The following is a 23,854-nucleotide window of genomic DNA, read 5'->3' on the forward strand; positions in this document are numbered from 1 at the left end:
CATTTAAACTGGTATTTATCCAGAGATATGAAAAAAAGATAAAGTAAAGATGACCACTCTGCTCTGACAGCATTATAAAAGAGAGGTAATACAAATGTTACATTAGAGACAAGTTCTCAAAGAAAAAACAGCTGATTATTTGAATGAAAAAAAAGTAACTTACTTCTTTGGGGAGCTGGGAAAATAAACAGGAGATGTCTGAGACAGATGGAGTAATCAAAGATCATGATGGAAGATGATGGTGCTCAATGAATATTTTTGTTTTCCCAACTGGCAGATGTATATGTGCATTCAAAAATCACTGAAAATGACAATCTATCCAAATGATACGTGGTAACAACTAAGACCAAATATTTGCAATTCTATTTTCTTACTTACAATTGAATTTGCAAACTAATTTTTAAAAATGGCTGTCAGACTTCAATAGAAAATTAATAATCATTGTGAGATTTTCACTTTTGCCTATGCTTAAATTATAAGCATTGTCATTCAAACCAAATATAAAAACAAAATTATAAAATCGATCAAAGTTCTACTGATAAAACATCAGTTTTGGTATTTTAAATTCTGGCAACTTATGTGCCCTTTAAACTGATCATATAATAGCAATGGTTTCAGCTATAAGCAGCCAGTAGGTTACATAACTAAATAATAAAGAGTTGTCTAGTGTTTTCAGCTGTTAAAAGTGCTTTATGTAGGTTATCTATCTATAACCATTACAGTAGCTTTGAAAATTGAGCATTATTTTCCCCAGTATTGCTGATGTGAGCAATGGGAAAGATAAGGGGCTAAGAAAGGAAAACCAGATTTGAAGGAGAGACTCCTAATTTATTTTCAGCTTTGTCTAATAGCTATTAGAAAGGAAACTTGGCAAATGGGCTATCAGCACATTCCCACCCCACCCACATACTTTGCAGCCACAGGTGGCAGAGGAGAACATGGTTGTAATGGTACAGAATGTAGTGAAGCTCCTTGGTGGACAATATTATAAGGATGCAGTGGAGCAATGCTATAATCACAACACCTGACTGTATGCTGGAGGAGCATTCAGTTACCATTCCTGGACTCACTGCTACATTTGGATGGAGAAGTGGCACAAGGGACAAGGTTTGGCATCTGGCCAGCTCTATTCCTGTTCTGCTTAGCCCTGGAAGAGAAAATGCCATGCTCACCCTCCTGAGGATTCAAGATTTTCTCTCTACCATTAAACCAGACCCTGAGCAGGCTCTAAAAAGAGAGCTTAATCTCTCAGGATGGCAGCAGTTTGAGACCTCTTGAGAAATGCATCCTCCCACCTCTCACATCAATGAACACAGCTTCAGCAAGTTCTCTGTTGCCCACATGGCAGCAGATCCTGGAACCTGATGATTTATTGGGTGATCTGGATGGTGAGGTTTATGAGGAAGACACACAAAAACAGCAAGGCAAAGGTGAGGCCAAGGATAAAAGAAGTGCTCAGAGAAAGCTGGATACTGCTCTTTTGGAAGACAGAGACAGACCTTATGCCAGGGCATCTGTAGGAAGCATTACAAGAATCATCCAAGGAAAGAAATGTGAAACCATTTAGAATTATTTCCAATCAACAGTTCCTGTACCAGTTTGTGTTTTGTATTCTTGAAGGTTTTAATGTATATATGATATATATAATTTCCTTGATACAATATAAGTATAAAATGTTTTCACATAAAAAGTAGGATTAGGTAAGTCTAAATCACTTTTAATTTAACTCCAATTATTTTAAAGAGAAAAGTAAGCCTAACTGCCCTCCCATTAGATTTAATCCAACCTTAAAGGTGTTCAGTATGTTCCAGACCATATCCAAATACTGCTATCCTATTCATGTATATTCAGAAGTATGTTCCATCAAATACAGTGGAACTAATCTGCCGAGAAGGATTGAGAGCTAACTCTCAAATTGGGGGAAGTTATTCTTTTGTGTACAGAATAAATTGCTCTGAATAATATTACCAACTGTTGTGATTAATCATAGGACAATACATATTATAGACTGTGTTCATAAATGTATGCTTTGGCTTTGGCAGAATAAAATTGGTCTTTTGAATGGATTTAGGTGATACTTCCTTTAAGAGATGTATTTAGGTTAATAAGGCAAGAGACACAGAGACTACATCTGCAAAGATTGATTGATTGATTGGGTTCTCCATAGAAGGTTGTTTACCTCTGCTTTAATTCAAAATACATTTCATTTGTAAGAGGGTCCATTTGGGCAATATCAGAGTTCTGTTGAAAGTACTGCAAACCGCTGTTTGATGCAGAAGTATCACTATAAAGGTATCTTGAAAAACTAGAGATTCCTTTCTTCTAAATATATTAACTGTGCCCAGGGTTTGGAAGCCGTGAAATCCCAGCCCTATAACGGTTAGAGGAAGCAGTGAAATCACTGTTGGTATATCTGAAATAGACATAGCTCAGCAAAACAGGTCAAGTTATTACAACTATACTTGATAGACTCCAGAGGAAGAAATTATATGTAGCCCTTATCAAAAAATTCTTCAAATTGTACATTTACATTTGGCTAAGAAATATACTGCTCATTTTGCCTTTTTCTACTTTTGGGTGGAATTCCACCCCCCCCTTTTTTTCATGTTATTAACTAAAATGCTAGTACAAACCATTTCAAATTAAGTCAGTTTCAGCAGAATTGGTAGAACAATTTTCTTTGCTGGAATCTCTGTTCCTTTTTTAAGAATCCCTTAATTTTCATAATTTTGCCATTAATCCAACTGCCTCAGTCAAAAATAAAGGATAATGGACATTTTTATTAGAAATGGAAAAGCCTACATATCTCTGTATAATTGCACAAGATCATATTTCTAACAGTAAACTCTTTAATTAATGTCTTCAAAAATCATACCCTTTTCAGGTTGATTCCCACCTACAAAACAGCAAGCACCCTTTTTTGCAGCCCACGGTAACTCTCTTGGGTATGGAAGTTCTTCTGTGTGGCAAGCTGCTTGTGCAAAGTAGTCAATTCCATAATTTTACTAGAGATCACAAAGAAAGTTTGTTTTGCTTTTACATTATATTAAAGTGTTTCACACAAATGGCTGGCAACATAGAGGATCTTGTACACAAGAGCTTGATTCATTAGCATCATTATTGATATAGATAAGATGGCAAATATTTATATTCATCACAAAGTATAATTTTCCTTTTGCGTTTTCCATTCCATTTGGGAAGCAGGCAGCAGTAAAGTTATATAGTTGTTAAGTTCTATGCTGCTCCTTTAAAACTCTCAGGAATTTAGTTGAGGTTTTCAGAAGTGGGTGTACCATACCTGGGTTACAAAAATCAAGGTGAGCACTAGGTGGAAGCAAGGAAAAATATAACATCCTAACCCTTTGCTGCCATCTAGTGATATATGGATTTTTGCAGCCTAGATGTGATATGCTTATTCAGTGGCCTTCCATCAAGACTTGATTGAGAGCTATAAGTTCCTGGCTCCGACAGGACTGCAACATCAATTACTCTCTGATGGGTTTCTGTTTTACTCCTGCCATGATGCATCCTGAAACCTACTCTGTGTGTGTATAAATAAAAAGAAACCTACTCTTTGTCCCTGCCTTTCAGACAGCAGTCAGTTTTTATATTAGGTATTTTCATATCGACTCATGGCTGTTTAATGTTTAATATAATTATTTTTTAATAAAATAAATTGTGCCCTGTACATTGGACAACTTTTGTGTCTTGTAGATTGTAAGCTGCTGGCATAGATTTGCTTTAGTATGAACAACAAAACGAGGCTGTTCATAAGCAAACATGTTTGTGATTATTATACTGATCTGTGTAGGAAAGCATGTGTCACTGCTAGTTGGCTTGGATGAAATGGTTGATGAGTTGCAGCAGCAGACAGGGAAGTTTTCAAATGACCTGTTTCAAATGACAAGTTTTACCTCTGATTAACTGGGTACTTCCAAAGTATAACAGATTAGTCAGCACTGCATAAGGCAAGGAGGAGAAAATAGACATTCTGTTTTCATTCCTTTTTTATTTTATTCAACTTTATTTATTTATTTATTTATTTATTTATTTATTTATTTCTCATATTTCTGCACTGCCCATCTTGCAAGGGACTCAATCATTCCTTTCGATAGGCATTCCTTGAGGTGAATAGAGTTGGACTTTTTAAAAAAGAATCAGAATAAGTGACTGTCAATGGAATAAGACCAAACAGTGGATAATGTCTCTACTGAGGCCATTTAAGAGGTATAGCTCTCTACTATTAACCTTCATTGTTCTAGATTATTGATATTTTCAGCATTAATTGAATGGATGTAAACAATTATTCTTTGTTAGTCATTCTTTTTTATTAATCTGATCTAAAAATTGTTACATTAAAGTTCTTATGATGCTCATAAAAGAGCTTCAGTTACAAATGCTCACAACCATTAGCACAAAATAAGGTTCACATAAAGACATTTTTGCTGTAGAATGTCTACTTCTTGAATTTCCTTTCTTTTGGAAAAAGATAATCCTGCTATCCTAGTACACAGTAAATAAATAAATATTCATTAAGATTTTTTTAAAAACCACTATGTTCTGATTAACCATATGATGAATGAATGCTATAAAACAGTTTTTAAAGCAAATAAATCAGAATGCATCACAAGGAACTTTTTTAAAAGATTTTTTTGGACATATTTCTAAAGGAAACAGGTGGTTCCTGCTGCTTCTGACATGCATATGTAATTATGCTTTGTGGTTCAGAAAAAATGGGTTGTCTAACATCCTACTGCATTTATTTTTAAACGTTATTTGGCTATCTCAGTAATAGGAAGGTTTTACGTATGTATTGATCATAAATCCAAAGGACACACCAATCAAGAATCAAATATCCAATATATTTCCCAAGTTTAATTAAGGCAGTGCATTATTTAAATCCAGCAGACTAGTCAATACATAAAGTTGTCCCAAGTTATATGGAAAGGCTTGTCCGTAAACTCAAGATTGGCATGCCAATTAGTGGAGTAAATATGTAACAATAATCTTGAATATATAGTTTGTTGTCCAGAGGAAGTCTATATTCCTCTATATGCATGTTTATTTTAAAATCCTTTACAGTCGATATACACATGAATTCACATGGTAAATCTGAATTCTCTTAAAACAAGATAAAATAAACCAAGCATATTTATTCTGCATAAGATTCTGGACATTCTATATATTCTTATTATTCAGTCCCAGTGAGAAGAGGGCCAATGGGAATGATTATAAATCAAGTCCATCTTATTGTCTGAATTAGAAAATAATCTGGTTTTTTTGGAAAAGCTAATCTTTACTTTAAATAAATTCATTTTAAACAAAGATTAGAATCTGTCATTCACAACTATCCTCGATGTTTTAAGTTTTTAATAACCCTAACTTCTCCAATATGTATGATTTTCCACTGCAATTTCCATGATACACCTTCTTTATGCAAAATGTCTTGGTATCCTTTTCTAATGCAAATTCTCCCACTCAGAATTCAAAAATGTGAATTTCATTGTTATAAACTCTCATTCTTATACCTCTATGTATACTTTTAAAAAAACACAAGCACTCCCAATATATACTTTTTTTGAATGGAACTGTCAGAAATATTTGGGTTTTTTTATTCATCTTTTGGAAATAAATGGTTTATGTGCAGATTTTTGACTGGAGAAAAATGGATACAGGCAGTCTCTCTTCAGTATTGCCATCCCTGCTATATCAAAGTTCATTTTAACAAATCTACTTTCATAGAAATCCATGGTATAGTCTTGCTAAAAAGAGTTAGGGGATTTTATATTCCTTGAGTACTTTACAGAAAATGCCCACATAGTAAATATAAAACAGGATTATGAACCATTAGCAATAGCACAATGCTTCAGAACATGTCCTCCAAAGCCATACTGCCAAAGAATACACTAGTTGCTCATTTCCAAATGGTAGAAAGTGTATCAATGGCAATTTTCCAGAATTATTTTCCTATAACAATCAAGATGCATGAAGAAACCAACAGCATTTCAACAAACTCCATGATGTCTAGAAAAGAAGACTTACGTTAAAGAATAATAACAGCAAATGAATAGAATCTTTATATTCCTGAAAGGAGATCTCATTCAACAGGGCTGGAACAATAGTATTAGAACAACAACAACAACAAACAAACAAGTAATACTCCTACTTGCAAAGCTAGCTTTATTTCTTTTTAATAAAATATTTTTATATGTTATTACATGTTAATAAATTTTAAGTTTTATGCTTTTCATGCTTCCTCAGGGCTCTACATTCTCTTTGCTCCTATTTAACATCTACATGTAGCTGCTGAGTGAGGTCATCCATCACCACAGGGTTAAGTATCATCAGTATACAGTTATATCTCTCTACACCAGGCTGATCAAGTGATACCATCAACATTCTTTTGGAGGCTGATAGGGATGATCAGGCTTCAACTGAACCAAGCAAAACAGAGTAGCTGTAGGTTTTAGGGCCCCCTGGATTTGGAAACTTTCCATATTTAATTCTGGATAGGGTTGCACTCCCAAGACCTTATACCTATATATATATTGGTATAAGGTCTTGGGAGTGCAACCCTATTGAAGCCCCTTGTCATGAGTACTGATGGTGAACAGGAGGGGGCCACTATCCAGGGGCAAAAACACATGCGTAGTTTAGAGACTTTGAGCTGTCATTCAAAGAGACACAGAACAGACCAGCCTTGACTTTTGGGGGTTTATCTGTCTGGGTTTTCCCACGCTTCTTCAGTTTGGTAGGATTTTCTGTCTACTATAGCAATAATAAAGCACTAGAGACTTCTTTCTTGTCTCGGCGTTGTTCTTGCTTAGTCAGGACACCCCTCCTTATTGGGAGGGCTTCTTTGATTCATGGCTCCTGCTTGAACAGGGTCTGTGGACAATTCCTCCTTATGTGCTAATTGCAGGCCCTGCTCACAATCACTGATGCTTTGGCCATCTCCAGAAGTTACAACTGGTCCAGAATGCAGCAGTGTAGGTGGTTATGAGTGCAACCCGGTATGCCCATGTAATACCACTACTTCTCAAATTTCCTATAGGCTTCCAGATGCAATTCATGTTGCTGATTATCACTTATAAAGCACTTTATGGCACAGGACCAGGTTATTGATGGAACCACCCATCTCTGATTATGTCTGCCCATCCCATGAGATCTGACAAAGTAGGCAGGCTTTGGTTTCCCTGTATCAAACAATGTTACCCAGTGGGTCCCTGGAGGCATGCCTTCTCTGTCATGGCACCTGCTTTTTGAATAGCATAACCCTCAAGATTTGGATATCCCTGACACTGTTGGCCTTCTGCAAGACTTTAAAAACTTGGCTTTTCCTCTAGGTACTGGGCCAGGATGTTGGGTAAGACCATCTGACAGATAGTTTGGGTTGTTGAACATGTTGGGTTTGGTCTCCATTTATACTGTTTTACATTTTGTTTTCATAGGTTTTATGTTCAATGTTTATCTTTTACGTTAGCTGCCCAGAACTGCATGTACTATAGTCACCAAGAGTTGAGTTGGAATCAAGAGAAACCTTACAATTTTAACATGTGGCACATTACAGTAGTCAATTGTGAAAGTTTCAAAAGGACAAATGGTTCCCAGCCAGCTTATTTAGTTGGTAGAGGAATTCAGGTTATTAATGGATTTGGCTACAGAATCAAGAAACTAGATTTGGAGAGAAATAACAGGTAAAGGCAAGATGTTTTCAGTATATTGTATGAATATTTTATTCGGAGTTTCAAACAGATATTAAACATCAAACCCTTTGGAATGCTATTTGACCTATGTAAGCAGTGTTTATAGACATTTAGCCATAGGTTGGATACTAAGTTGTCCATATGGCCTCTTCTGTGTGCAATTTTGCACAAGATTTTTACTTACGTTAATGGAAAGAGAATCCAGAGGTATGCTTTCATTTGTGCAAGGAGTTACAGTTTTGCACTGTCTGAACATATGTATTAATACAAGGTGCTATACAATATCATTAGTCCTTGCACAGCAGTTCAAAGAACAATGCTAGAATGTCTCTATCTCTAGACCCACTCTTATAAGAGTTTAAGATACAAACCTTCCTTTTTAAGATTGACAAAATGAGAAAGCTAATCTTTGTTTTCACAGAAATATTATAGTTCCCATGTCAAACTGTGCTCCGTATATCTATTTACCCTCTTCATATTTATCATATTACAGTTGATAATTAATGTGTTTTGTTTTCATGTGGCTAGACACATGCTTTGGCTGTTGTAGAAGTGGTTGTTGCCAAAGGTTTATTCCTAACATGTGTAAGTATATACCGTGAAAGCTTTTGGCCTTATGAAATCTTGAAATCTTTAGCGCAATATTGCTTCTGGTTATCATTTTTAGAAATAAATTTTGTCTTACAGAACATTCCTTGCAAAAATTAAATGTCTAAGTGGAAATGATTTTTTTTATGGAAACATATAGAATCTGTAACATAATGCAGGTGTTCCTGAATCAGAAATGAAAAAAATGCTTGTAGCAGGAAAGATCTGAGATAAACAGCAATAAAAATTGTTTGGATCTGTTACCCACACAATAAATAAGGAACCTCTACTCTTTCTTTTGCAATGAATCAGATTATGCATTTTGATCCTGAATGAATGAAAATATAATTAAGCTCTACTGTGGCTTACACTGTTTGGTGTTTTCTTTTTTCTTCTCTTCCTCGGCATATTCGTTCTTAATCTTGGTAGCTTTTCATTTTTTTTCTCCCAGTAATAAACAGAGTAGCAAAACTTTATAAATCCATCATTCACAAAATTTAATGACAGAATAATTGGAATGTATAACTCATAATTAATATAATTTATTCTTTCAAGTGGTAGAAATCTAGACTGCGGAGTCCCATTTGAGTTTTTTAAATTAAGGTTTGAAAATGAGTTATTAAGGAGGAGCTTTTCTTCTTTTTCAAGACAGGACCATCCTGCCTATCTTGTATTCATTTCAGTGAAACTGCAGAAAGAATTGCATAAAAAATTGCCTCTGCAGTCCTATATGCACTTGAAAGGCTAGAGTTGAAATAGAGTATATTACAATGTTAAAAACTATATTTAGATTTAATTAGAACAAAGACAAAGATCTCTCCCCCTCAATAGGAGCTAACAAAGAAGAAATTATATATGTTTCTGATCTTGAGCCTGCTTTTAAAAAATTTCCAGTTGTTAAGAAATCTTGTTTGCTATTATCCATACATCATTACTGAAATAAAAGATTCTTGACACTTACCAGATTACTTCTCCTACTTCGGATTCAGTGTTGCTTGATATCCTGACCTGGTAGATTTTATTTTTCAGTTTGGCTTCACTCTGTAATGGGTCTTTCCCATAGCTGCAGGTTTTCTTTTTCTCATTTTCTTTACATTTCCTTTAGTGGAGATGTTTTGCCATGTCTGTGTTGATGCACAGAGTCTTTTGCCACAATTCCTTTTAAAGGAACCCAAACCATTCACACAAGTGAGATGAAAGTGCCTCTTTGCCTCCCAAAAACAGGAGTTAAAATGGAACCCTAGTAGCACCCTCACCCCTCAAAAAGTATTAAATTGTCTAATTTAAATCTGGTTAGTTTTTAGGTCCCAGAGAAAATAATGTCTGATTTTCCAAAGAAAAGTACATCTGGCACAAAACAAGGATGCTGGCCTTGGTGAAGTGGGAGAGAGAGGTTTTCCTGACTGACAGGTTTGAGTACCATTTTAAAGCCATTGGTCCATTGTTTTCCTCCTCAGCTGCAGGAAGCATCGAGACATATCCCTTCAAAGCAGCCAGAAACATCACCAGCTTGTAAATCAATTCCTCTGATATACATATCAATGTATTAAGCAAAACAAAAGGTATCTGGCTACCTGCATTAATCTTTTTAGGGAGGCTGCCATTTAATAATTAATGTATTATTATTGTATTACTTATTAATTAAATAATGCTATTTTGTACTTGACAGAATGTGATGCACTGTAATGTTTTTTTTAACAATTAAGGTTTTTATCAGATTCATTCTTAGAAAAAACCCTTACAAAGTAACTTGGGAGTAAACCCCACTGAATTCACCTGGCACAATGAATTAGTTTTCTGCTCTTTGGATTGGATACCAAAGCTTATAAAACTGATAAATAACAAAGATAAGCCACCTTGATCTCAGTTGCTGACAAGTATTTAATGTATGTTTGATAAGGAAGGTTTTAACTATCAATTCACACTTTAGGTTGGTATAAAATTTATTAGGTGCAAAACTCTTCCAGTTCACAAACATGGGGCAATTAAGATGTGGATATGAATGTACAAAGTTCAATCCACTTGACACTCCAGACCAGTATGGAGCATCATACTGGTGCCCAGAGGCCACTGGAGCTGGGCAGCTATAATAAATTTGAACAAATAAATACATAAATAAAACGAAGAACAAAATGTTTCTGATTGCCAAGTTTGCCAGTCTAGAAAGCTAAGCAGGCTTGGCCCTGGTTCATATTTGGATGGAATATTTGGGAATTCCAGGGCTATGGGCTATATTTAGAAGTTAAAAAGAATTCCAGAAGACAGCAATGGCAACCACTTCCATTTCTTGCTGAAAAGTACATGGATATGCCCATTAAGTCATGAGCAGTCCAGTTCAGCATGAAAGAGGCTTTACTACTTTTGTGATACAGATCTTCACTCAAAAAAGTTGTATAAACTTTTTGTAGCAAGCATGACAGCTTCCCTTGAAAAACCCTGGGAAGATACGAGCTTTAAATGATGAATCTCATCAACACTTGTGCATAGAATTCCTTTTCAACTTGTTTCAGCAACTCATCAAGAATTGGTGATAAATAGAATATCTGTGGCACTCCATTCCACTAAAATTACATTATATAATTTGAAATCTTTCTAAATCCTGTTAGCAGTTGTAAGCAAGTTGGTTCATATTACTAACATTGGTAGGAATGCCCAATTAGTCCTTTTGTTCTTAAGGTTTTGAAGAAAGTGGGGGATCATGTCATAACTGTTCACAATAATTCCTGAAGTTGTTTACTGCCCATATTTCCTTAGCCATAAATTAATACAACATAAATTTCCATTGCCCATTGGCTTATTTATTACCACAAAACCTTTCATTACAATATTGTATCAATGATATTTAAATTTGGGGAAATCCTCTGGGTAAAGAAGTAACACATGAAAAAACCCTACAATGAATGATAAAATTATTCAGATTTGGTAGCTGTTTCTTCACTATGTCAACAATATTGTTTTCCTCACATTGATCTTTTGCTTTTGTTTGTTTCTGGCTGATTTTACTATAAAATATTTTAACACAATATTGTTTTTAGTTTTTTTTTTCCCTTTTCAGAAAAAATGTAACATGGAAGACAGGCTGGTAGGCAGGAAGGAAAAAAAGGAGGTATCCACAGTCCACAAAACAATACAAAACATATTTAGGATAAAATGTATTTAGAGTTATGTATTACATGATAATATAATGAAAATGGACTTGGGGGTGGAATCAGCTTTGTAGTGAATGCAACCGAAAGGGATATGGCCTGTAAATAACACTGATTTCTGTGGAGTCCTTGGTGGTCTCTGAGCTTGATGGTTTTCTTGCAGACGTTTCATTGCCTGACTAGGCAACAACTTCAGTGCTAGAAGGGAGTGGCCTTGCTCTCTGTTCAAGAGCTTGCCCTGCCAGTGTTGGTGGGGGTGTTGTTCTCTCCTTGGGATTTCCTTGATTGGGCTGTTGTTTACTGCTTGGTTGATTGACTGAGTTGATAGTTCCTTGATTAAGGTATTGTATGCTGCTTGATTGTTCGTCTGGTGTTAATCCTGGTGTTAATCTTTGCTTATCTGGGTATTGATGGCTGGCAAGGAGATGTTCTGGTCTCTTTTTCCTTTTTAGCTTTTTAATTGTCTCTTTTGAATGGTATGGAAATGTTGTTTACCTCTCTGTGCTTGTTGATGGCTGACTTGTCTGAGTTCTGATGAAATTCTGGTGAAGACAAAGCAACCAGGTGGAAATGGAGTGGAAAGATGCTAGCTGTATGATGAAATGCTGAAGAAGCTTTGAGTCAAGCAGATTTTCCAATATTTCTGCCATACCCTCTGCCAAGCACCTCTTTTCTTTCCAATGTTAGATTTCCAATCAACCTAGGATACTCCCAAAGGCTTTCTTGCAGCCCAAATGTTCCTTCACCTTGTTATATCTACAGAATATAACAGAACAGAAGTAATTATGTATCTTATTTATTGAGAAACAATAGCAAGGCTATCTAATAGTTTAGCATTTAATGCCAATGCCTTTTAGTACTTCAGCACTTAGCAAGTAAAAGCGATGGACTCATCTTCCAATCAGAGCGCTCTGAAGAGTTCCTAAAAGTGTGCATTTGAAGTTCCTTATATTCAGTCATGTTTGTGGTATTGAATTAGGGTTGCCATCCTTTTTTTTTAGACTGTTTATTCTTTCATGGCAAGCAGGCAGAGTTTTATTTTATCTAAGTTAAATGGGCTTAGATAAAGACATTTATCACCAGACATTTAATCAGGATTAACCAACATTAGCAAATGTTTTAAGAAACTAAATTCAGAAAGGAAAAATGTGACAGTTGGAGACATCTAGGAGGAGAGCTGTGTTACTCCATGGTAACCAACATTCAGGCTGGGACCACCTTTGCCAACTAACAAATTTTATTAAAAGCCATAAACTTTTGTGAGCCGCAGCTCAATTTATCAGATGCATCAAGTGGCTAAACCAATGAAGGATTTAAAAGAGGATGAAACCTTAAAGCAGAAGAAGATAGGTTGGTTAAGCAGGTACAGGTTACATGTAAAGCAGGTCACAACTACATTATCAATTAAAAATTAGGATGTGTTAGAAACCCATTGTGTTTATGAGCTCTTCTGAGATTGAAACGATGAAATTTGATGTATGTGAATTCAGCAATCTCTTGCTCAACAGTGCTATTAAAATCTCATTTTTCCAAAATGCTCTCTTCAAGGCCTGCAGTAGTGTGTCCTGGAAGGTTGAAATGCTCTAACGTTACTTTGTCCTTATTCTGAGTCCTGATGTCCTGCTTGTGACTATTAATTCTTTTGCACAAAGTTTATCCCATTTCTCCTACATAGAATCCAAAACATGACAGAGCACATTCAAAATTCATAGTTGGAAAAAAGATAAATATACAGCTGATCTGTAATACTGCTACTAGTTTTGCAGCAGTATTAGCATAGGTTTTTTATTTTTATTTATTTATCAATTTTTTATCACCGCCCATCTCCCCCACACAGGTTGGGTTACATACATTTTATGTGAGCCAGTGTCTTTTCCACAGCATATGCGATTAACATCTACCTCTCTTCCAGAGGAGGCACAAAAACCCAGATCCATTACAGCTGCAAATACATTCTTTTGGACGTGTATTATAAATGACACAGAATTCCATAGGGCTTATTTCTCAGTAAAAATGTTTGGCTCAATTCTTTGGTCCCATGTTAACTGGATATGCTTCTGTGGCACTTTCCAGCCACACCAAGGCAGAATTTTTTTCTGTAGAAATTCAGTTGGTCAATTTCTTTTTAAGAAGCTGCGATTTAGAGGTGGTGGAGCATTGGACTTTTAATGGGACTAATTATCACCCTGGTCTCCTTCACCAAAAGACATGAGGAGAAAGATGCAGCCAAGTTCTGGCTCTTCTTTGTCATACAGAAACTGTCATGCATAGAATGAAAGGTTAAAAATCAGATTTGCATTGGACAAGATTCAAAGAACCACAAGCTAGTTTTCCCTGAACAGTAGCTCTAAGATAATTAAAAGCAAGTTTGCTAGTGAAAGAGTAAAATAAATACCATAAGAAGGCCAAACCCCTAGCCACACTTAAAATAGTTACTGGATTCCTGGCTATTTTTATACACTGTTGAGTATGTTAGACTAAAGTAGTACACATTGCTTTCTTGATAGGGCAGTATAATAATTCACACTATGTTTTGGAATAAGTTATTCTAATGTTGTGGTTATCACATAACAGATACAGAATGCTAGTGAAGGAGAGGAGTCATTAACCCTTGGAAACAACTGTGCTGTTGGACAAGTTAATTTTGGCACTTGATGTTTGCACCAAAACAAAAGGGTGGCTCCTCTCAACAGCACACTAAGCAGAATTTCGAAACCATAGCAGCAATACATTTCACAGAAAATAGTGCATGGCATTAATTCCAAGATCATGAGTTGCAAGCAAAGGGCTGGGAAGAGAGTGATCCACCCAACCATGCAGAAGAACTTCTAGAATCCATGTTTTCATGTTCCAGTTCCAAAGAAAAGAGAAATTTGAAACAGATTTTATTTATTTATTTTATCATCTTGGATGCAAAGGAAGGAGGGGGGATCCCCAATCCATGCAACGATACATTACATTACTAGAACTATCTTTTCCTATTCTAACAACTATACCTATTGCACATATTCATTAAAAAAATCAGGAAAATTCAATAGCCAAAAAAAATAGCGAAAATGGGAAAAATGTGACAAAAACACGCATGCATAATTGCATCCCTGTTGCTTGCTCTTTCTGCCTTCTTTGTTCTATTCACTAAAAATAAGAGATGGCATCTGAAGCTCTGAAGGCTTAGTTACTCATCAGGCCCTTTCTATTTTTACTTTTGTGAGAGACTTCCAGCTTTGAAAAGGAACAAGAGGAACTAACCACTGATGGTCAGCACAAGTGGAAGATTTAAAAGAAGGCAGATTATGGGTGTCCAAGTACAAAGTCAGGAGCCAAATCATACCCAACTGGGAGGTAGGGAGAGTAAATTCCAGGGACATTCTACCAAATAAACAAGATTACAAGAAAGGACAGCTGGGAAAAAAGGCCACATTAAGAAAAAAGCAGCCACATTATATGCAGCTTGCTATTGCCAAGATTTAGCTAAAAGGAAAATGCTGAAGTGCTGAAATAATTTGCTTTGAAAGGGGCTTTGTGGAGATCTTTGGAAGGACAAACTGTTGGAGAGGCATCTCATAGTGTCCTGCCCAATCACATAGTATAAAAGAGAGGAGGGATGAGGTAGACCGCACGTAGACTGCTAGCTTTCCTTTTGTGGTCCCCAGAGCAGGCACTGCCAAAACTCTGGACTTTTTGTTTGCATTTGGCATACTTGAGGCACCTATTTAACCCTTTTGCATTCCCAAAATCCACTTCTAAAATAGGCCATTGTCATGCCAGCATTTAGACTTCAGCCCCCAACATGCCTGCAAAGCCTAACACAACCCTGGAGTTGATGGAAGATCCTTTGAATAGAGGTCAAGTTACAATTTGTAGCTGATAATTAATTAAAAGAGACATAAGTCATACACATCTTTGTATATTCTACTAACATAAGATGTTTTGTGCACTTGCTTGTCCTGTTTAAATGAGTCTGTTTTTTTCGATGCCCCTGTGGACAGATGCTTTAGCCACCACCTGTCCTTTGGACCCTGCTTCCTCTTGGGCGATACTGGCTAGGAAGGATATGTTTGGTGAGATGTTTTGTCTGTTCTTAATGTCTCCCTCAACCAATGGACATTGCCACCTACCTTGAAGGAGTTGGTGTTTGTTTCCTCCTGGAAAAATCATAATTAGATCAATAGCAATGTCAGGCTTCATCCAAACATTAAGGAAAGGTAAAGGTTTCCCTTGACATTAAGTCCAAACGTGTCCAACTCTAGGGGGTGGTGCTCATCTCCATTTCAAAGCCGAAGAGCCAGCGTTTGTCGGTAGACACTTCCGTGGTCATGTGGCTGGCATGACTAAATGGAACGGCATTACCTGCCTGCCAAAGTGGTACCTATTAATCTACTCACATTTGCATGTTTTTGAACTGCTAGGTTGGCAGGACCTGGGACTAGCAATGGGAGCTCACCCCGTCACGCAGATTCAAACCGCCAACCTTCCGATTGGCAAGCTCAGCAGCTCAGCGGTTTAACCCGCAGCACCACTACATCCCTCATCCAAACAGTACTTGATCTTAAAGGCTAGCAGGGAGAGAGTCAAAGACACAGCTCTTCAATAAAGTTAGTTTTATTAGCAATACTGGAAAAACCATAATTAGACCAAAAACCACCAAGCATCAACTGTAACCTTCAAGCCATATAAAACATTCCCAACTTAATATCTCTGTTTCTTTTTCTGATGTGCATGTCCTAATGGATTGGCAACAGGTCACTTCTCTAGGCACGGGGCAGTTGCAATCTGTGCTTTGTTAGCATGACAGACTGTCTGGCCTGGGCTCTTTGCATCTGATTTTGGGACTTCTAGCCCTTGGTACACATGTGTGTTTCTCTCTGTATGTATGAATGTATTTATTTTGTGCATATGTATTTCTGGCTAGAAGAGCAACTACCTAGATAACCCCTGCAGAATCCATTGTTACATTTTTAAAATCATTTTCTCCCTTTGGGTTTCACTTACAGTAGTTTCTTAAGCTTGATTTGTATGAAGCCTCAGTGTTGTTTTTCTTTAAACTGAGTCAGCATCTCCATTTTAGGACTTTAACTTATAGGACACTCCATTCTGGCAAATCTACTAAGAGAAGATAGAAGGTATGGCAGTTTACTATGAGTAAAGCTATTCAGAGGAGGTTCTTTCCCTGAAATAAAGTGGGTGGTGGCAGTGTACCAAATAAGCTTTCACCAGGACTTTGGGAGTATGCAATAGGGATTGTGGAGGAAGAGCTTAGAGATCTTAGCTCAGTGGAGCTAGAGGAATCAATCCCCCCCAGGTGTGCATGTGGACACATGCCTCAGTACAAATCACATTCCTTCTGAAACAGAAGATACTGAGTCCTAGTGTACTCTTGGACTCACCCCTATCATTCAAGGTATCAATGAACCAGAATGCATTCAGTCACTTGTGCCTGCTCCAAACATCTATGGCCCTTCCTGAAAGGGAAGACCATGTCCACAATAGTCCATTTGGACTACTTCAAGATGTTCTACATGGATTTATTCTTAAAGGCAATTCAGAAATTGCAGCTAGTGCAAAGTGCAGCACAAGGTTGTTATCCAAAACACCATTCAGAGATCATGTAAACATTGGTGCTAAAAGAACTAGCTGTCTATATTTGTTGAATGTAGAGGTTCTGATGATGACATTTAAGGCTTTTAACAGTTTAGGGCTCTGATAATTGAGGGAGAACCTCTCTTAGTATGCATTTGCCTAAATATTAAGATCCGCAGGGAGAGAACATCTTCACTGTTCCATAACTGGAAATGCAAGAGAGGGCCTTCTCTATTGTGTCCCCCTGGCTGTGGAATGTTTTTCCCTGGAGACCAAGCTGGTGCTGACATTGTCTGTATTTGTAATGGTCTATGAATATGTCCTTGAGAGACAAGAGGAAGAGGAGCCGCAGACTACGCAGTAGTCAGATGAGAGGCAGCTTAGCCCACAGAAGCAATGGGAACATGGCAAACGTCTCAGAAGGGACCCTCCCTAGTTTCTTGGACTATAAAGGCGAGTGAGGAGAGATTTACTTTCAGACTTGCAAGATTCTGTTACTGTAATCTTACAATAAAGGTAGTATTAGTACTCATGGTTGGTGCTTCTTGTCAGGACTACCTCAGAGGGCTGACAATCCTTCAGTGCCAGGTAAAGACCTGGCTTTTCACTGTCACTTTCAGGACTTGGGACCCAACTGAATCATATCTTCAGTCAATTAAGTGCCTGTCTTAGTGTCATTTGATTATTGTACTGTGTTTTAAATGGCTTATTTTGGGTAATTTAGATGATTTAAAGCTGCAATAATCTTCCACTTGCCTAGGAAAATACACCCTTAAATTCAACAGTTTTTTCTGAGTACCATTTGGGATAATGGTCTAGTAGTTAACGCAGCAGACTAGAAACCAGGAGTCTGTGAGTTCTAATCCCACATTAGTCATGAAAGCCGGCTGGGTGACCTTGGGCCAGTCACTCTCTCTCAGCCCAACTCACCTCACAGGGTTGTTGTTGTGGGGAAAACAGGAGGAGGAAGGGTATTAGGTATGTTTGCCACCTTGAGTTATTTGTAAAAATAATAAAGGCAGGATGGAAAATAAATAAATAAATACCATTAAGAGCCAGGAGGAAGCTATCAAAATGGCCTACAAAGATATCCTTTTACAAACTCTCAAAAATTCCCAAAATGTCATGCTTTACTACTCAAAACCTAAGTCTAGTTGGCTCAGTTTCAATAAGTTTCAGAAACCATCATTTTCTCTAACCAGTTCTTAATGCTACAAAGTTCATGGCCAAAGAATCCAACAACCTGGCAGTGCTTTCATACTAATTTAACAAATACTCTGGGCCATTGCACCATCTGTTGCCCAAGTGTCAATCATGGAAAAAGAGACAGATGGAAGCACAAGGCTGGAGGAAATGGTTTGGATACTCATTTCTCATTCCACTAAGGAAAACACACAAAAACAAGGTTTACCATCCAATAAAAAAAGAACTTGGGGAAAAAAAATTGCCAGTGTATATTTATTACCCCATCAGTAAAGGAATTTCATCTAGCGGGGTCCAGGAGGCGAGTCTTCTCTGCAGTGGCGCCCGCCCTTTGGAATATCTTGCCCCCAGAGTTGAGACGGGTCTCCTCACTCTTGGACTTCTGGAAGAAATCGAAGACCCGGTTCTGCTGCCTTGCTTGGGAAGGGGAGAGCGATAGCTCCACCTGGGGATGGCTGGCGCCATAGGACCTCTTAGTGATTGTGTTCCATCTCCACTTGGATTTTTCATTCATTTTATTATATCTTAATAGTAATTTAGATGGCTATGTTTTTAGTGTTATTTTATTGTAAACCGCCCAGAGTCCCCCGTTGGGGGAGATGGGCAGTGACATAAATTTAATAAATAAATAAATAAATTTTTATCCTGCCTTTATTTTTGGTCAACTCAAAGCAACATACCTTCTTTTAATGTTCCCACCTCCTATTTTTCCCACTAAAATAGCAACACTGAGAAGTTGGTTCGGCTGAGAGAGAGTGACTGGCCCAGAGTCACCTAGCCAGCTCCCATGCCTAGGGGAGATCTAGAACTCACAGTCCCCTGGTTCCTAGCCCATTACCTTAGTCACTACACCAAACTGACTCTCCAACTGAATCTAGAATGAGACAAGTACAGGACAAGGCACTCACAGACTAAAAGAAAAATAACAATTAATAAATTACCCAAATTTTATCAAATAAATGGCAAATCAAAATTGAATATGTGATGTAACACCAAAGTTCCCTCCACAAGGTGGCTGATGATGATAAGACATGATTTCCCTCAAGCATATGACATTGTTCCCTTCTTATTTATAGAGAATAGGGCTCTTTCAAGCATTTGATGCAGTATTTCACAAAATGATTAAACTGCCTTCTGCCTTCTCTCTCTCTATGTATGTGTGAGAACAGGAGAAACTTCTACCAGAATTGCTGCCAAAGTGAAGTGCCTTCTGTATATGCCTGCAGATGTTCAGAGTGTAGTGAAGTTCTTACAGAAAATGGACTGAATTTCCAGTGGGATGCTGTGCCTTGTTACATAGCAGAGGTTCAGAGGGCTGTGGAGCACTTCTTCAAATGCTTTTTATAGCTTTAATGAAAAGCATTTGCCTCTCAGAAGCCAGGTTTCAACCTCAATGCTCATGTTCGCCATAAGTGTGGAACAGATAATGGCTGACTAGATCTTCAGCAACCTTCAGCAATCGAAGCGAATGTTTGTAGCTCAGGGTTGAACTGTGGAGTCCTTGGTGCTCTCTGAGCCTTGTTGTTTTCTTGCAGACGTTTCATTGCCAGACTAGGACAAAGCCAGACAATGAACTGTTCACACTGAAGATGTTGCCTAGTCTGGCAATGAAACGTCTGCAAGAAAACAACAAGGCTCAGAGAGCACCAAGAACTCCACCTTCAGCAATTGCAAGCACCCTCCAATATTTATTAGTCACCATTTTTAACCTATCCATCCCCATCAATCAGACCCTCACTGTTGATGTACTGTTTTAATAGATAATGTGCTTTGCCATCTAAACTCATCCAGGTTAAGCATATCGTGGTTGAGCTTAGCTTTCAAAGCTGGTTTTCTCCTGGGATCAGATTCTTATCCTTGTATGTTCCAAATATGTCACCTTCTAAGTCAGAGCCTGTCTTTGGGTAACTCTTGGAGAAAGATGAAAAAGGCAAAACTAGAATGTAAGTTAAAGCTATATGGGATGCTAAGAAGTCTCTTTTTAAATGATAGTCATCTATTAGGCAAAGCATGATATAAAACCAAAGATACCATCTCTTACTTCATTTACTGATTTATTAAAATTATCAATCTTTCTAGGCAGATTGTCTCAGAAAATCTGGAACTTAGGGCACAACATTATAGTTCCCAAATCTTTAGGCCAGCCGTAACTGTTCCTAAGTATCATGCTCTCACATCAAACGTTCTCAGAACACTTGATTGGACTCGCATGCATGTTTTGTTCAACACATGTCTTCTTCTTGCAAGTTGAAGGAAAGGGAGGGGGAACATCTTCGAGTGCGAACTAATTTTGTTTGGACTATTTTGAAGCACCAAGGTCATCTGCAAAGAACGTTGGAGACAGCTACACATGCTTACATTAACTGGCACAAGAGGGAGGAGGCATACCCGAGAGGGGAGTGGGGGTGGAATTTGAAGTCACTGAAGATGTTTAATGGGGAAAAAGTGCAGGCTTTTCTATTTGCAATTTTTTCTTCTGGACTGAATGCTACCTACCATTAAAGAGAATTCTAAGTAATTACTTATGAGTCGTATTTAATGGGAAGTTGAGTATTCCAATCATCAAGCTAAGCATGGACAAATTAAATTATGCCATACCCTATGCAGATCTTAGACATCATAAGCCAGAGTTTATGCGTTGTGCTAAGTCATTTTTTTAATAAATTTTATTAAGTTTCAAGAGAAGAATAAAAACTACAAGAAAACAAAAAACTACAAAGAAGAAAAAAAAACTAAAAAGGTGCGAAAACACATGCTTTTTTTTTCAGATTTCCAAAAAGATGTGGCTTCCAACTTTTAACAGCAAGGATATACAAAAATTTCTATAATCAATCTCTTACTCTATATTAAATCAAAACACCAGGTTATTTCTATAAATCATTCCAGTTTAACACATAATAAAAATCACTCAGTACAGTTACTCCTCCCACTTATATTAAAATAAAGAAAAAATTCATATAAACCTCCTAAACATTTTTCTCCCTTCCAAAAGGTAACACCTAGTTATTCTCTTTCTACCACTATTTTATACATTTCTGTCTACTATAATAAGAATCAAATTAAAAACCACATGGATTGTCTGCTATTATGCTTGATAATACAACAGCTTTAGTAATCTTAATCGTAATAAACCCAAAAAACAAAAACAATTCAAAATAGTAAATCCAAATCTTTAAAAGCAAATAACATCAGTCAAATCCTTAAAGCAAACCAGGTAAACATTCTTTAACCCTTATCCCACTTCAAAATAAACCAGAGCATTTACATATCCCCACAATGTGCACAGAGCTTTTCTCTTGAAAGAATCAAACAGCCCAACTGCCCCCCTCAAAGATTCCAGGTTCTTTTCATGGCATTCCACCAGGAAGTTAATTTCACTTGTGGCTTGCAGATCTCTCTCTCTCTTGAATTCCTCCAACTCCACTATCCAATCTTCATCCAGCATCTCAATAAAAATCCTGATGTCACTCTTCAAAGAAACATTTCTATCACTGTTAAATTCATCAATTTTATCCACCATATCCCCAACCTGATGACACATTTTAGATCTCATATTTTCCACAATGTCCTGAATTTCTTGCATAAAAGCTTGATAGAAGTCAGAAGAAATCTGTTTAAAACCTTACCAGTCAAACGCGAATGCCGTTTGCGATCTTCTGGCTGCAAGCAGCCATCTGGAGGACAGATGGGATGATTCCAGGTGTTCTCCTTTATCTGGAGAACATTTTTGGGCTTCAGAAGAACCTGCCTGAGCCCCCAGAAAGTTGCTGCATTGTCAACTCCGCCTGCTGAGCTCGCGGGCACAGCCATTCAGCCCACTATTTCCTACTGGAAGCCCCCGCATTGTGCTAAGTCATAATGAGGTTACTTAGCATGTTGCACAAACCTAACCACCCTGGTTCATAGATTATAGTTTAGGACAGTATACAGTATACAGTTTCATGCATGTAGCCAACTGAAGCTTAGTAGACAAATCATAGTGAAAACAAACATGGCTTAGTCTGATATGTAAATACAGTTAAGTTACCAACAGGCACAAATATGATAAACTAAAAAACAAAAATACTTTTGAGTGGAAAGAGTATAATGGAAGGTAGGGCATTCCAGAGTCAGGGCACAAATATAGAAAACATCTGCATTACACATGCATGATGTACCTCTTGCTGAAGAAGACCTCTCCTTATATTCCTAATGATTGAATAGGAGTTGGTCCTTCTTCACTTTTCTTTCTTTTCCACTGTCTCCATTTCTTTTCCTTTTTTCTACTCCCCCCTTATCAGATTTTAGATTGTAAAGTTCTCATTTCAGATGCTAATTATTCCAGCCTTCTGCTAGTGTATGTTGAGAATTAAGGAAGGCATGCTACAGTCCCCGTATTCCATTGATATCCCAGGCTATCTAGAATATTTCATTTGAAAGCTTTTACATTGCCATTGTGTGCATGTGTGTGTGTGGTACACACAAAGATCAGACTCATGCAAGCAATGGTTTTCCCTGTGACATGCTATGAAAGTGAAAATTAGACTTCAAGAATTGTACTTTGAAGTAAAGACTTGGTCAAGGCAAGGAAAAAGTCCATAAGAAAAGAAGGACATAATTGCTGAGAAATTCTTTTCCAGCTAAGAATTTATAGACAGAAATATTGAAAATGACTGGTTCACATGAATTCATTCCTGTTAGGTGCTTTTGCTTAAAATATAACATCTTTTTTTTTTCTGCAGTACAAAACTAATTGCACTGGTAGATCAGCCACAGGATCTCAGATATACTTTGTGTTTATGGTGCTATGCAGTGCACCTTAGTACCTGTTTAATCAGATGTAAATGTTGATGTAGGGGCAGACTTCGAATTAAAAAATTCACCCAAGAACACAGACAAATATTAAGCAAACCCATTACAATTCAATAGATCAAAGAAGAAATAAATAAAATCAAAATTGGAAAAGCACCAGGTTCAGACAAACCAATAGCGCAATACTACACAAAGCTAAAAGAAGAACTCTATTTTTCTGGATGCAGTCAACAAAAAGAAAACAAAAATAACAACAAGGTACTTAACTTCTGAAGGAGACAACTTTGTAAAAAAAGAAGCTGGCTGTGAGATATCAAAAGATCTAGTGAAATATTTAGGACTTTACTTGACAGAATTTAATAAAAATATATTTCAAAACAATTATAACAAACCATGGAAAGAAATAAAACAAAATCTCGAAAGGTGGAAAAATTTAAAACTCCCTTGGCTAGGACTTATTGCAACAATAAAAATGAATATACTACCCAAGATGAACTTTTTATTTCAAATGGCACCAATTCCAATATCAGACAAAATCTCGTAGGGTTGGCAAAGAACAATTAGCAGATTCATACAGAATGGGGAAAAATCAAGAATAAGATTCAAAATTTTACAAGTCTCAAAAGAGCAAGGCAGACTCTTAAATTATATTATTGAGCAAGTTGTTCATCACAGATAACAGAATGGATAAAATTTCCTAACAGCAGAACATCAATCACAGAAGGAGCTTGTTTAGCCAATAGACTTTATGTAGGTATTTATGGTACAATAATACAATACAATAATGTACAGTAATGGTCGAATAATAATATACAATAATATGATCTGGAGAAAGAACAA

The 23,854-nt window shown here is 37.0% G+C and overlaps 1 pseudogene; it reads left to right on the forward strand.

Moving 5' to 3' along the window:
• The first annotated feature begins 938 nt into the window (after nucleotides 1-938).
• Nucleotides 939-1,557, forward strand: LOC134490216 (zinc finger protein ubi-d4-like; annotated as a pseudogene).
• Nucleotides 1,558-23,854: the final 22,297 nt, after the last annotated feature.

This window comes from Candoia aspera, chromosome 2 (assembly GCF_035149785.1).
Source record: "Candoia aspera isolate rCanAsp1 chromosome 2, rCanAsp1.hap2, whole genome shotgun sequence".
NCBI classification, from domain to species: Eukaryota; Metazoa; Chordata; class Lepidosauria; order Squamata; family Boidae; genus Candoia; species Candoia aspera.